The 15,118-nt window shown below is 42.8% G+C and overlaps 2 long non-coding RNA genes across 5 annotated transcripts; one reads left to right on the top strand and one right to left on the bottom strand.

The window, feature by feature from the left end:
* Positions 1 to 353: 353 nt before the first annotated feature.
* LOC119250927 (uncharacterized) lies at positions 354 to 4,433 on the bottom strand. 4 transcript variants are annotated; one of them, XR_005126455.2, is made up of 5 exons: positions 4,369 to 4,433; positions 3,821 to 3,920; positions 3,060 to 3,165; positions 1,597 to 1,707; positions 354 to 405 (listed from the first exon to the last, which is right to left on the bottom strand). It is a non-coding gene; the product is annotated as an uncharacterized LOC119250927 (long non-coding RNA). The 4 variants fall into 4 exon arrangements; XR_005126456.2 differs by lacking the exon at positions 4,369 to 4,433 and adding an exon at positions 4,021 to 4,154; XR_008552711.1 differs by lacking the exon at positions 4,369 to 4,433 and having other exon boundaries at positions 354 to 425; positions 3,821 to 4,154.
* Positions 4,292 to 13,922, top strand: LOC119250928 (uncharacterized). The gene is made up of 4 exons (XR_005126457.2): positions 4,292 to 4,355; positions 5,859 to 5,943; positions 10,926 to 11,167; positions 13,824 to 13,922. It is a non-coding gene; the product is annotated as an uncharacterized LOC119250928 (long non-coding RNA).
* The last annotated feature ends 1,196 nt before the right edge of the window (positions 13,923 to 15,118 follow it).

Here is a 15,118-nt window from a genome sequence, read left to right as displayed (position 1 = left end):
AAATTGGCTCAATCTCTATCCCAGTCATGTCACTGCACATAGATGTGACCCTTATGGGAAGGGGTCCAGTTAAGCAATAAGCTCTGTTTCTATAAGACACTGATCAGCCAGAATTCAGAAATAGCTGAAATACTTAAAAGATTATTTCTAATAGTACACCATAAAGGGACTTTGTAAGGAAATTTCTTAGCCTCCCTGTGCCTATGGGTTAAATCTCAGTGCATCACCCTTTCTCTGCTATGGTCTCATTCAATTCCAGACAGGGAGCATGACGCAGCAGACCTCTCTTACCTCGCTTGCTGGCTCCCTTAGCTGTGTATTTTTCAGTAAGCTGCCTGTTCTGTTACCTGCTCTTTCTCTGGTGAATCCTCTCACCCTCCTGTGCATCTGGCCTGTACCCTGGTTCTTGTATAAATAAAAAAAACCTTTAAAAAATCAAAAATGAAGAAAAACTTGCAATATAATGACACTTTACTCATCTGCACCCAGATTTCCAAAACTTAACTGCATTAAGAACCATCTGTTGCACCTCCCCTGGTGGCACAGAGGTTGAGCGCTGGGCTGCCCATAGTCTCTGCAGCGCAGGTTCGATCCCCGGTCACTGGTAGGGTCCCACAGGTGCGAAAGACCCTCCTGCCGCACTTGCTGCTCCCCTCAGCAGTGTATTTCATCAGTCTCTGCCTGTTCTGTTCCCCGCTCTGGCTCTGGTGAATTTTCTCACCCTCCCATGCTTCTGACTGTACCCAGTGCTTGTATAAATAATAAATATTTTTTTTAAAAGACCATCTGTTCCAGGTGCCCTAGGGGACCGCGCTTAACCATCTCATAACTCATATTAACTCTAAGGACAATAGTGGCGAGTCAGTAAAATCACGGAAACAACATTTCTAATAAATGTCAAAATGTGGCAACATTTCCTTCCCTGGAATTCTGCTTCTCTCTCCCACTTTCTTCTGTGAGGGTTCCAGGAATAATGAAAACCCCAGTGTTCCATCTTTACACCCTAGTCAATGCTGCCCTTGGCAGCCAAAGTTTAAGAATTTGTTTTGGAAAGCGTTCCTCACAGTTCCCATCTCCTAAGAATTCTGGCACAAGGCTATGGGGGCGGGGGGGAGGGGGCTGTAAACACCTGATGGACAGAAGCAACGCTGCAGTCAAATCTGCTCTTCCCCTCTCTCCCCTGGGTAGTGACTAAGTACTCCTAATGTGAGAGGAAAAAGAGTTTCTTTTCCATCATTTACCTTAGTGTCCCATACTAAGGAACTCCATGAAGGTCACAATTCATCTCGACATTCTTCTTTCCTAAGGGTTCACCTAGCAGGATCTGAGTTGGATCCCTAAATTGCGCGACACATCAACACCCCATTAGGGGTGGGAGGGCAAGGCTTTCCAACTCAGAATTACTTTTATGATGACCACAGAGAAAACTTTTGATTAGGCTTCAAAACAGCTCTTCTTTCTCAAGAAACTCAAGGAATGCTGCATGTGACATTCAGAATCCAGGAGCTGTCCATGGTGCCTCTCCAATATCTTTGTAAGAATGCTGTTGAACCCAGCAAAGTAAATAGAAGCCAGTAATATGCACTCCCACCTTACCTTGACTGTAAGAGCAGATCCCTCCTGTAACTTGGAAGTTTTCGAGAAATATCTGATTATCCAGAGTATTAGAATTCCTTCTGAAATTACATGGTAAGCAGGAACTTCAGGCTGAATTCAAAAGAAAACAAGAAATGAAATCAACATTTTGAAAACCTGCACATAAAGTAATTACCTGCAATACTGCTTCCCATGACCATGAATGAGTGACATTATTTGCAAACCAGGTCTCACAATCTTAAAGACTTTGCACATCTCACTGCATTTTCTGTATGGCTGATAAGCCACTTTAATCCTTCTTGGAACATGGCAAAGAAAAGTGCTCAATGGAATAGTAGGTCGCTTTCTACTGTAGTTCCACAAAAGTATGTATTGTTTTCTTGTCAATAGGCATAAGATACCTTAACGAAATTATCCATGTCGGATCTTATCTGCTGTACATTACTAGGACAAAGCTTTTATATTTATGTAACTAAACACACTAAGCATTCATGGAAGATTTCAGATATCAACTAACTTGTCAGCTGGTTAAGAGGCAATTCTTTTGGAATAGTTTATTATTGCAAAGTATTTCCAAGAGGTATTTAGAAACACAATAAAGTTATTTTCAAACATTAGACAGAAGGTGATGATCCTTCACCAGTCTATATATTTCATTCATTGATCTTATTTCATTCATTTTTATACTAATTAGTTACGCACAGTATGCCAAAAGACTGAACTGCAATTTCTCTAATGTGTAAGCTGAACAAGATCCCCTCTATTGCTTACCTCCTTTACCCCATTGAAAAATATATTATGTCTTAAATTGTATTATACATCTCAAATTATTTTTTTTAATACATGCCTCTTTATTTTTTTTTTAATTTTTTAAATGTTTTTTTTTTTAATAGAGGCATGTTTTATTTATTTATTTATTTATTTGTTTTGTTTGTTTGTTTATACATGCACTGGGTACAGTCAGAAGCACGGGAGGGCGAGAGCAGAGCAGGCAGAAGGACCGAAGTACACTGCTGAGGGGAGCAGTGGGCGGCAGGAGAGGTCTGCGCGCCATGTGGGACCCTCCTCCGGTGGCTGGGGAGCAGCCAGGGATCGAACCGGCGCCGCAGAGGCTGCGGGCAGCTTCGCAACCCAGCGCTCAACCGCTGCGCCACGGGGGAGGCCCACATCTCAAATTATTAAATACATGAAATACAAAAAAAATCCAGTATCATTGGAAAAAAGCAATATCTCTTCACTAATACATATACATACAAATTCAGAATGGGGTAACAAGAAAAAATGACAAATCTGTATGTAAACTTTCAAGCCAATGCACTAATAACTTGAAAACTACATATGTATTAATCACCAACACACATTTATTTTCTTTCTGGGGTACTCAACAAGATTTTGCAAATCTTAAACGTAAGATGACTCAGGAGCAAAAACAAACTCTTTAAAATGATTGAAAATTTGCTTACCTCTCTTAAATATAGTTCATTTAAAACTAAGAACTCTAGTCTGAATTCACTGTTGATTGTTCTCAATAGATTCCAGTAGGCACACATCTTATTGCACAAAAAAACCCTAAAAAATTAAGATGTTTTCTAGTCAATTAACAAAAATCACAAATGTCACTCTTTCCCACCTTAGGAAATATTACATGGATGAGAACATTTCTCTGCTCTCACTCATGGTCATTTTATGTACAAGAAGTTACACTGTCAAACAGACTTTTCAAAAAGGAAACAATATGCAATAGAAAATTATTAAATAATTCAATTTTAGTAGTTCTTATCTTAGTCACTACAATTAACCTGATATTGAACAGTAACACATATTTGTTTCTTCCACCAGTTTTCAAAAAGACCTAACACATCTAGCAATGGTCGACACCATTCTCACCCCAGCCAGTAATCAACAATATTAATTTCTAAAAGCTACTGGAAGAAAACAGAAAATCACTTCACAGGGAGTTTGCTGTTTGTTCACTACACTATCCGTGTCATTAGTCTGAGCTGTCCAGACCAGACCACCAGTCTGGTTAATAAATCCCTAAATTAAATGAAAGGAAAAGCTGCACTAATCACTTTTCAACTGCCTAATACTCACATGTGATTTCTGGTTACAGTACTGAACAGAGAAAACGCAGAAACTTCTATTACTACAGGGAAGACCAGTCAATAGTCAAATGATGAACATTCTCCAAGACTGACACTTGGTTGCATATCATCTTACCTACCTGGAGTGGCCAGTTTTTCCAAAAAAACTCCTCTACAAGTGAGAAAAGGGTGGTAGACAAAGGAATGACGATTTCACCGCCTGAGAACAGTCATAGCCGCCTGAGAAGAACAGACAATCTCCAACGCAGTGTAACTCTTTCCCCTATTACCTCCCGCACAGACCCATGGACCAGAGTCCCTAGAAAGTCCCTGGACTGACCTGTCCCGTCTATTCCCACCACCGTTTGACCTTCAGCTCCAACTCTGGAGTCCGAGGACCAGGCTCCTTCCCCTGCGTCCTCCCTGGTCCCTCCCCGCGCCCAGACAGCACCCGGGGGCTCAGCTCCCCAGAGCTCAAACTGCCGCCCCAGGGTCTGGCTCCCGCCCCGCCCCCTACACTGGGCCACCGGGACCGTTGAAAGGGGGGGGCCCGGAGCCCCCAGAGAAGGTCGCCAAGGGTGGGCAGAAGCCAGCCCCGCCCCAGCCTCAGCCCAAACCCACGCAGCCCATCCCACCTCCCCAGCGCCCGGGGTTTCAGCTCAGACCAGCTCCCAGGTACCATCCCCACCAGAACCGGCCGCTCCACCGCCTTCCCCGGGTCAGCGCCTAGGGCCCCTCCCTAAAGATGGGTGGGGAGGGGGGACTGGGGGCACGTCCTTTCCGAGCGGCGCGTGATGTCATGGAGCCTGCAGCAGGCGGGGCAGCCTCCGCTGTGCAGCCCCTGAGGTCTCTAACCTGAGCATCTGCAGGTTGAGAGAGAAGGCAGGGACCTGAGCTTGGGGTGTGGGGGCTGCAGGAACTTACCTCTGGGACTGAGAAGGGTGAGAGGGTCCTTTGATAGATGGTCCTGCGCGCCCTTTTGGTGTGAGGCTGCTCTGGGCCCTCTGACAGAGGGATGAATAGTTGGCCTTGTTCTGGGTGGGCAGTTGGGTGCAGGGAGTATACATTGCAGTAGCAACCGAATTCTTTACTTCTAGGTTGCATAAGTCAGCAGGGGTGCATTATCAGAAGAAAATATACAGATATGTAAATAAAAATAGTCTACTCGTAGATAGCACTTACATGTCACGCAGACTGTCTAAGGCTTTGCAGGTATTTTCATGTCACCATTTGCATGGGGAACCTTAGTGCCTTCCTGGGCACATGCAAGCCTAGTGTGCGTGCATAGCTGGGTCTGATGTCTGCAGTGTATCTTGGCTAATGTTATTATACAACGTGCTTTTTTCTGTTTTAGGTTGGTTTTTTTTTTTTGGTACTCTTAATCTTATAATTTTGATAACTGTAATGATATTTCTTGCAATAATTTGTTATATATAATTCTTGTTCCATTTCATTTAAATATGTTCCTATTGGTGAACACACTTTTCTCCACTGAGCTGCTATAAGCATCCTGTGTGTATGTCTCTCTCTGCACATTGGAGCACTCCCACAAGTCTTCTCAGAGTGGAATTTTAGTGAGGGACGATTTATGTTAATGTTCCAGTCGCTGCCATAATGCTCTCCAGTATGGTGCCAGGACTTGGGAAGGTTTGAAAGTACACCCACACTTTAGCTTGTTGTGGAGCTTATTCAAATTTTAAAACTTTTTTGCTGATTTAATGGCAGTAATGTGATAGCTCACTGAGTTATTGTTTTCAGGTTGCTGATTATTCATGAGGTTGAGAAGCCTTTTATATTTATATACAGACACTAAAGAAGACATTTTTATACTTTTAAAGGATGTCCCAGCATATCTTCCTCCCACCTTGCCCCACACCTCTGCTACATGCACACTTGTCCTCTCTCAGTTCCCTGAAAGGCCTTCACATTATTTCCTGTTCCCTCCATCTGGATCAGTCTTCTCTCTGTTCCTTAATAGCACCTACCACAGCACCTCTTTAAACAGGGAAAGACAAAATACAAAAGGGAAGGGAAGTGAAAACAGGGATGTGGGTAAAAGAAGATTTTTGTATTTTATCTTCCTCTGTTTAAATATTCCTTGAGACTTTTACAAAACGAATGCATTCAGATATTATTTAGACAATAGACACATAACCAGATTTCTCATTTCTGGCCTAGCATGTAAGGAGCTTAGAAGACACTGTTCCACCATAATGAGAACCTGAACAAACTGAGGAATCAGCACTCACCTTGGGTCCACCAGGTAAGTGAGGTCACAGGATAAACCACTACCCCATAACTAGTGAAAAAAAGGCTGCTGGAGAAAATGACAGCTACTAGAACAGTAACTCACAAGCAAAATCCTCCGAAGGAACCAGTGCTGGGTTTGCAAAACCTGTCATTGATGAATTACAGGACATGCAGCATGGATGAGTGTGTAGGTCAAAAACTCTAGAGTAACCCAGTCACTGGGTGCTCCATGTTTTGTGAATTTCATCTCAAAGGACTCCACCAGGACTTCACATTAAAGAGTGGAGAATGGTTGCTTGTGCTTCTGGCAAGAGGAGGGGGAAAGAACTGACTTTGAAATACCAGGGTACTCTGTTCCTCTTACCAAGTCCTACACTCAGGGAAACTAGTTAACCAGAACTTCACCCACTGGAGGTCAATCAAAACCTAACCCAGGGGACTCCCCAGTGGCGCAGCAGTTGAGCGCCGCACTGAGAAGCCATCCGCAGCCTTTGCAGCGCTGGTTCAATTCCCACTGGCCAGGGAGACCCCCACGTGGCGCAGCAGACCTCTCTTGCCTAGCCTGCTGCTCCCCTTAGCTGTGTCTTGGGTCCGCCTGCCTGTTCTGTTCCCTGCTCTGGCTCTGGTGAATTCTCTCACCCTCCTATGCTTCTGACCTATACCTCAGTTCTTGTATAAAATAAATAAATCTTTAAAAAAAAAAACAAAACCTAACCCAGCTGGGGAAGTGAAGTATACATCTCCAGCCCCTGTAGCCATCCTGCCCCACCTGAGGGTGGGGGCTGAGCAGCTCTGGTAAAGTCCACAGTGCACAGGCTCAGGCTCACAGGAATACAGGATGCCTCCCCTCTCCCACACCTCACCACGACATTACCAAGGGCTTCTTTCCTGGGCCCTTTACCCTGTGTGTCCTGTCTGACTACCGAGAAAAACTACCTACCAAGTAAAAAGACTCCCTAGAAGGCAATATAACGCAGCTTGATGAGACAGTGTAAGCATCAGAACCAGCCTCAGATGTCTCAGAAATGCTACAATTATGAAACCCTGGAATTTAAAACAACTCGGATCCCTGAGCTTGAAAACATGACAATGGGAAATTTTAAAACTGAAACACAAAGAGAAAGAGAGAATTGGAAAACAGAAAAGTAGATTGGCTTGCAATGACTGGGGGCAAACACCAGCATGTATCATTCACGATGGCATTCTCCGATGGAGAATAAAGAAAGAACAAAAAAAAAAATGATTGAAGCTATAATGACTGAAAACTTCCTCCAAATTATTGTCAGACACCAAGCCACAGACCCAATCAACTCAGAGAACATCGCCCAGGATAAAAAACAAAACAAAAATGAAACCAAAGAAACAAAAATCCTATGCTTACACAACTGGCAGATATACTTTCAATCTTTAGAAAATCAGAGATGAACTTTTGAAAGAAATCAGAAGAAAAAGCAACTTACTTCCTTACAGAAGAACAAAGACAAGAATTTTATCTGATGTCCCTAAAAACTATGAAAGGAAGAAGAGAATGGCATGAAATATTTCAAGTGGTAAGAGGAAAATACTCTGAACAATTCTTCTCAAGGTAAAGGAGAAATAAAAGGTTTTCTCAGACAAACAAAAATGGAGGAAAGTTGTTGTGCATCTATCTGCCTCCCACAAAATGTTCAAAGAAACTCTTCAAGGAGAAGGATAATGACACAGTCAGAAACCCATGTCTCCACCAAGAAAGGAGGAGAATTTACAGAGGATGAGTAGTTGAAGGTGGAAATAGAAGCTCCTTGAACTGACCTAGCAGATAAGTTTGTTCAAAATAATAACAGCATCCACGTCTGTACACAGAATTCTGTATGTATATAGCCTGAGCACTCCTGAGCTTTCTTTCTGGCCTCTCTCCAGTGTTCTCTGGGCTTCTCCCTCAGACCCCTGCCATGTCCTTGTCTTCTCGTAGTGGTGTGTCGTTGTAGAGACTAAGCATGGATATATACGTGTGTGTGTGTATAGACTAAACTCAAGTATTGAAGTGTGGAGTATACAGGTTTATGTTTGTATATGGAGTAAACAGACTCTAACCATATAGCCCAGCAGTTGTGCTCCTTGATATTTACTTAATGAATTGAAGCAATATCCCCACACAAAGTCTGCATGTGGATGATTTTAGCAGCTTCCTTCATAACTGCCCAATCTTGGAAGCAACAAGTTGGTGGCAGAGAAACCAACTGTGCTACATCCAGACAGTGGTTCATTATTCAGCACAAAAAGATATGCACCAACCAGCCATGAAAACCATGACAGATCCTAAATGCATATTACTATGTGAGAACAACCAATCTCAAATGGCTACTGTTGAAAACAAATCCCTGCAATAGGTGCAGAGTTCAGATTTCAGAAGAAAACAAAGTGTTTTAGTAATTTATCACTTCAAATTGAAGTTTTGGCTACCACCACGTAGGACCATTTAATTCTTCTGAGTGACACTGTGCTTGATATTACTTTTCCATTCTTTCAAAACCTGTAAGACAGGGTCTTCCTGGTGGCACAAGGGGTTGAGCACAGCGCTGTGAAGCTGTCTGCAGCCTCTGTGGCACAAGTTCAATCCCCTGGCTGGCCAGGGAGCTACCCACATCACGTGGCAGACCTCTCTTGGCTTGCCCGCTTCTCCCCTCAGCAGTGTATTTCAGTCAGGCAGCTGTTCTGTTCCCCACACTGTCTCTGGTGAATCCTCTCACCCCCCACACCTCTGGCCTGTACCCCAGTCCTTGTATACATAAATAAATAAATAAATCTTTAGGGCCTCCCCTGGTGGCACAGCAATTGAGCACTGGGCTGCGAAGCTGCCCACAGCCACTGAAGCGCCTGTTCAATCCCCGGGCGCCGGCAAGAGTCCCACATGGCGCGACAGACCTCTCCTGCTGCATCCACTGCTCCCCTTAGCAGTGTATTTCGTCAGTCTGCCTATTCTGTTCCCCGCTCTGGCTCTGGTGAATTCTCTCACCCTCCTGCGCTTCTGACTGTACCCAGTGCTTGTACAAATAAACAAATAAATCTTTAAAAAAAAAATCTTAAAAAAAAAAACCCATAAGACAATGTTATAGTCATGATTTTAATTGTCTAATGTGACAGATTCTTAGTTTTCTTTCGTATGAGATTATATCTCTATTGCCTCATTCCTACAGGATATGTTATCTGATATGGATTTCTGTGTGGAAATATGAACATCAATTTTTCCAGCATAAAATATATTCCACCATCTTCTCACAGCTATGATTTTTAATGGGATACATGTTTCTATTGAAATCACTGTTCCTCTATCAGTAATGCCTTTTTCCCCTCCCACCTGTTTTTCCATGGAGGTAACATTTCCTTGATTTACTGCAGATGCTGGTACAGCAATATCTTTCTGAGATATGTCATGGAGTGTTTTGCCTAAGCATTCTTCCATGCATTTTATGACTTCAGGTTTTACATGTAAGTCTCTTATCTTTTCTGAGTGGATTTTCACGGTCTCTGGTTGGGTCCATGATTGACAATGCCATAGTTCTCAATTTGGGTCACTGCAGGTCCAGGAACAGTGTCTCAACCTGTGAGGTCTGTACTGTCCCCTGCGAAGAGACAATGTGATGGTAAAACACCTTTAATATATGCCTGTGTTCAAGTGAGTAGAAACCATTCTCTGCGTGGTATGCTATTGTTCCGGAAGGAATGCTGTGCCATTGGAAAAGCTGAGAGAAGCAGGTTTTTGAAGGATATAGTTCCTTGGCAGTGGGGGGTGACCCGAGGCCCCAGGTACCCTGGACCTGTGATGTCAGGGTCTGTTTGGGGACTGGGCTCCCTGGGTGGCACTACCTTATTTTTGCTCTTCCCCCTCCTGTTAGGGCAGCTGTGAGCCTGAGACACTGAATGTGAGATGAGGCACACACAATGTGCTCCTAGCCGTGCAGGCTGTAATCTGTCTACCCAGTGGATCCCAGAGGCCTGTCCAAGAGCAGCACGGGTCCAAATTCATAGGGACAAGAGTAAAAGCAAGATGTGCAATAAGTTTCTCATAAAACCAAATTTGTCTGTTTAAAAGGCCTGTCCTAAATTTTAAAGTTATGCCCTTATACTTTGCATTAAAATTCTCTTTGTTTTAAGAAATCAAGGTTAAAAAGACAGTTTAAATTTTCATTTTATTTTAAATACATTTATGTCTTTATTTGAGCAACCCTTCTACCCACTCCCGAAACAGCACAGCCTAAATTTTGGTGTATCAAGTGTTCTGCATGTCCACTGGTCCAATCAACATTAAGGTCTAGGTCATTGCTCCAGTTACATCCAACCCCCATGTGCTGGCAGTAAAGCTGATTTGGGTGGAGGCAGAGAGCTTCGGGCTTGTATCTGGGTGTTGAACAGAGGAGGTGCCCTGGATCCCTCTGTATTCATGGGTAGAATGACAGTGATCTCCTCTGGATGTCAGCAGAGCAGTTCTGGGAGCTCTGCAGGGTTTCCTGGGAAGAGAGGGCAGTGGGGCTCCTCTGTTTAGTTCTTGTGTGTGGCGATGACTCTGGGTACCCACCTGTGCACTTACATGACCAAAGGATCCTCACAGAATGGACAAGGGCGTGAGGTTCCTTCCAGCCACCCTCAGACTGAGGAGGGCATCTGTGCAGCCAAGGGAATGCCTGGGGTGGTGGTGGTGGCAATGCTGGCACCTGCACTAAAGTTTCAGGAAAATGTGCTGGTAAAACCAGTGACGCGCTAAGACCAGTAAACGCCACATATTTCCAAGAAAATGCAGAATACAGAAATACAAACCCTCCAGAAATGATGAACCTTGACCTGAAGCTTTTTTGTATATGGAGGTACCTGGCAGCAACAATTAGCAAAAGAGGTTTTTATCAGCATCTAAGGCTCAGCATTTCCCGGGGTACATTGTACCCTGGTTTACATCATAGAAACATAAAATCCTATACAAATGAAAGTGTCTTTTGTCTGAGCACTCAATATTTTTTTCAGTGTATTTCTGGAGAGTAAGGACCACAGAAGATGACTCCTTTGCTTCTGGATAAACTCCCTCTACAACCCCTTTCCATAGGGACATTATGTTGGGGGACCTTTGGGGGAAAAGCAAGGAACCCTCCCCTTTCTGCCTTTCTGCCTGAACTGATGAGAAGACTTCTGCTCACATCAGGGCCTGGAGCACCCCTGCATATATCACAGAGGAGACAATTTTGAAGCCAACAAAGGAGCCATTTCAGGTATTTGTGCTCAGCAGAACACATCTCAGGGGTCTGACACACATGTCACAGGCAGCAATTCACTGATAACAAACCAGGGGTTGAGGCCAAAACCAGGGATCACCTTTACTAAAGAGCCAGAGACCATGCTGAGCATCTCACACGAATGAGGTGAGTTACGCGTGTCCTCAGCATATAATGTGGAAAGTGTCAGAGAGGTAGAGTGAGAGGGAGTCAGGATTCAAACCTGTGTGGCCCTTGGCTCTGACTTTATTGATTTGTGCACCTTGGGGTGTGTGGGGGGGTGTCCTGCAAACAAGCCCTCAACCCCTGTCACGACAGTGAGTACCTGCCCGTACACTAGATGGCCTGCACGGTTCAGCCTGTTGTTCATACACAGCACAGCTCATTGTGTCCCTGTGTCCCCAGACAGCCATTGCCCTTCCCCAGCTGGGCTGGCTTCACACACTGGGCTTGTCAGGGAAGTGCCGCAGGAGCTGGTGGATTGTGGTTGGCAGTCCCCAAGTGTCCTCAAGTGTTCAAGGAGGGTATGAGAGGGGATTCCTGTTTGACTGGGGGAAGGTTGAAATGTCCCTTCTTGGGGAGGAAAATGAAATGCTTTTCAATAAAGCTGGAATTTGTGTTTCTTCTTAAAAGGAGGGGAAAATGCAAAGCACGCATTTCTCACAGATGGGTTTTTTATGAATTATTTTATTTTATATAATTCTTACATCATTTTTCATTTTTGCATAATGTATGCATTTTCATTTTGGTTATATTCCCCATATAATTCCCACCACCATTTTCTGACCCTAATCCCTCTTCTCTTCCCCCCACCCCCTACTGTAGTGTGTCTCTGGTCTATAGTTGCTTGTTGATTTTGATTTTTACTTTATTGCAATTAGTCTTTTTCCTGGGCCCTTATTTAGGTTTTCTAAATTCCTGCTATGAGTGAGACCATCCGGTATTTTTCTTTTTCTTTCTGGCTTATTTCGCTGAGCATGATCCCTTCCAGCGCCATCCATGTTGCTGCAAATTGCAAGAGTTTACCTTTTTTGAATGCTGAGTAATATTCCATTGTGTGTATTTACCACATCTTTTTGATCCAGTCATCTACTTTGGGGCATTTGGGTTGTTTCCATAGCTTAGCTATTGTAAATATTGCTGCTATAAACATAGCGGTGCAGGTGCCCTTTTGAATTAATGTTTCTGTGTCCTTTGGATAAATACCTAGGAGTGGAGTTGCTGGATCATATGGAAGCTCTATGTTTAGTAGGTCAAGAAATCTCCACACAGCTCTCCATAGTGGTTGGACCATTTTGCACTCCCACCAGCAGTGCAGGAGAGTTCCTTTTTCTCCACATCCTCACCAACATTTGTTGTTGCTGGTTTTTTTAATATGTGCCATTCTCACTGGTGTAAGATGGTATCTCATTGTAGTTTTGATTTGCATTTCCCTGATTACAAGTGATGTTGAACATTTTTTCATATGCCTGTTGGCCATTTGCATTTCCTCTTCAGAGAAGTTTCTTTTTAGCTATTCTGCCCATTTTTTGACTGGATTATTTTCTTTGTTGTTGTTGAGTCTCATCAGCCCTTTGTCGTTTTTTGGGATCAGTCCTTTATCATTAGTATTGTGTGCAAAAATTTTCTCCCAGTCATTGGGGTTTCTCTTTGTTTTGGTTATTGTCTCTTTTGCTGTGCAGAAGCTCTTTAATTTAATGTAGTCCCAGCTGTTTATCTCTGCCTTCACTATCACTGCTTTGGGTGATGTGTCTATAAAGGTTTCTTTGAGGTCCATGTCATTTAGTGTTTCACCTATATTTCCTTCTATATATTTTATGGTTTCAGGTCTTATGTCTAGTTCTTTAATCCATTTTGAGTTGGTTTTTGTGTATGATGTGAGGTAGTGGTCAAGCTTCATTATTTTGCATGTAGAGACCCAGTTTTCCCAGCACCATTTATTGAACAAACTTTCTTTGCTCCAATGCATAGTCTTTGCTCCTTTGTCAAAGATTAGTTGACCATAAATCTTTGGGTTTATTCCTGCATTTTCTATTCAGTTCCATTGGTCCGTGTGTCTGTGCTTGTTCCAATACCATCAGTTTTGATGATTATGGCTTTGTAGTATAATGTGAAATCTGGGAGTGTGATGCCTCCATTCTCTTCTTTTTTTTTTTTTTTTCAGGAGAGCTTTAGCAATTGGAGTTTTTGGTTATTCCATATGAATTTCATCAATAATTGTTCCATTTCTTTAAAGAATGTCATTGAAATTTTTATTGGAATAGCACTGAATCTGTAAATCGCTTTTGGTAGGATGGCCATTTTGATAATGTTAATTCTTCCAATCCATGAGCAGGGGATGTCTTTCCATTTCTTTGTGTCTTCTTCTATTTCTTTTAACAGTGTTTTATAGTTTTCTTTGTATAGGTCCTTTACCTCTTTTTTTAGGTTTATTCCCAAGTATTTGATTTTTTTTTGTTTCAGTAATAAAAGGGATGTTTTGTTTTATTTCTTCTTCTTCAGATTTATTGTTTGTGTCTCACAGGTATTTTTGTGGTTAAACCTCAGTCAAGGATAATGCCATGATCCCTGCCTCATAAGCTAAAGCACCACATTCCTCGGGCCATGGTGATGGGCTGCTTAATGTTTAATAAATATTTCTGTTCCCTCTGAGGTGCTGAAGCATCAATGCCTGATGAACTTCCAGGTGCCATTTTATACTGAGAACTCAGAAGAGAGCAGCTATATTAGAAAGGTCATCAGCAATCCATCCTGTGAGTCAACTGCCCCTCATAGCCTGGTGCCTTCTAGGGCTGAGAAAAGAAGAAACCATCCTCATGCCCCTCACACCACCCTATTCCTGCATTTCTATATAACCTTCCTTTCCTTCTGTGCTGGTGCCACATGTTCAAGGACTTCCTGTGTGGAAAACATCTTGTAGTTCAGTGTCTGGATTTCTGAGTCTGAACCCTATCAGTTTGGTAACATTTTCTCAAAATTGCCACCAGTCAAAGCTTGCTTTTAGGCTGTTTCTGTGAGGCTGTTCTGGTTGTCCTATTGCTGACTTTTCTCTGTTGTCAAGTTCGGGTGAGATCTACCTCCCCTGGCTTACATTCATTGGCTTTTTAAACAATTTCAAAGAGTCCCCCTGGTGGCCTAAGGCTTAAGTATCAGTGCTATCACACTCTCACCACTGTGGCCTGAGTTCCCTTCCAGGTCAGGAAACTAACCCTCAAAGGACACAGCAGCCCTCTCCTGTCTTGCCCCTTCTCCCTTAGCAGTGTATTTCAGTAAATCCGCTTGTTCTGTTTCCACTCTGTCTCTGGTGAATTCCCTTACCTCTGTATCTCTGGCCTACACCCAGTTCTTCTGTGCAAAAAATAAAATAATAATAAACAATTTCAAGTAGGTAACTTTGGGCTTGTATGTCATCTCAGAATAATCGTTCTTCCACTCTTTGTACTCTCCCTGACCTTATACCTGCTCACCGGGCTCTAGGATCAAACTTGGAATGGATGTTTATTTGCTAATAACAATATTTCAACTTTCATATGGTGAAATCTTTTTCATTACATCCGTTGAGCTAACTTGAGATGCAGACTAGGCTAGGAACTTTTGAGAACATATATTTGCAAGATGAAGAATTAAGGCAAATATATCATGTGTTCACATATCATATATTTATATACATCCAAACCAGAAGTTCTTTATTGCACAGTTATGTCTGTTTCATTAATTTGATTCCCTTGTTTACAGTTCATTTTAATCAGTTGCTGTAGTGTGTGGCTACCCATGATGTCTCTTGACAAGGTCTGGACATTGGGGGAGACTCCCAAGAAGAGGGGAGTTTCTACACTTCCCAGAAGATGTGAACACAGGAGTTCACAGCAATGCTTACTACTAATCTTCTCTGTTTGTTTTGTTTTTTGGTTAATGCAAAAATAAGTTAGTTATAAATTGGCTTGTGAA

Source organism: Talpa occidentalis, unplaced genomic scaffold (genome assembly GCF_014898055.3).
Source record: "Talpa occidentalis isolate TD23 unplaced genomic scaffold, MPIMG_talOcc4v2.1 talOcc4.1823, whole genome shotgun sequence".
Classification (NCBI taxonomy): Eukaryota; Metazoa; Chordata; class Mammalia; order Eulipotyphla; family Talpidae; genus Talpa; species Talpa occidentalis.
The sequence above is the reverse complement of the archived record's forward strand: the minus strand, read 5'-3'. Positions and strand labels throughout refer to the sequence as shown.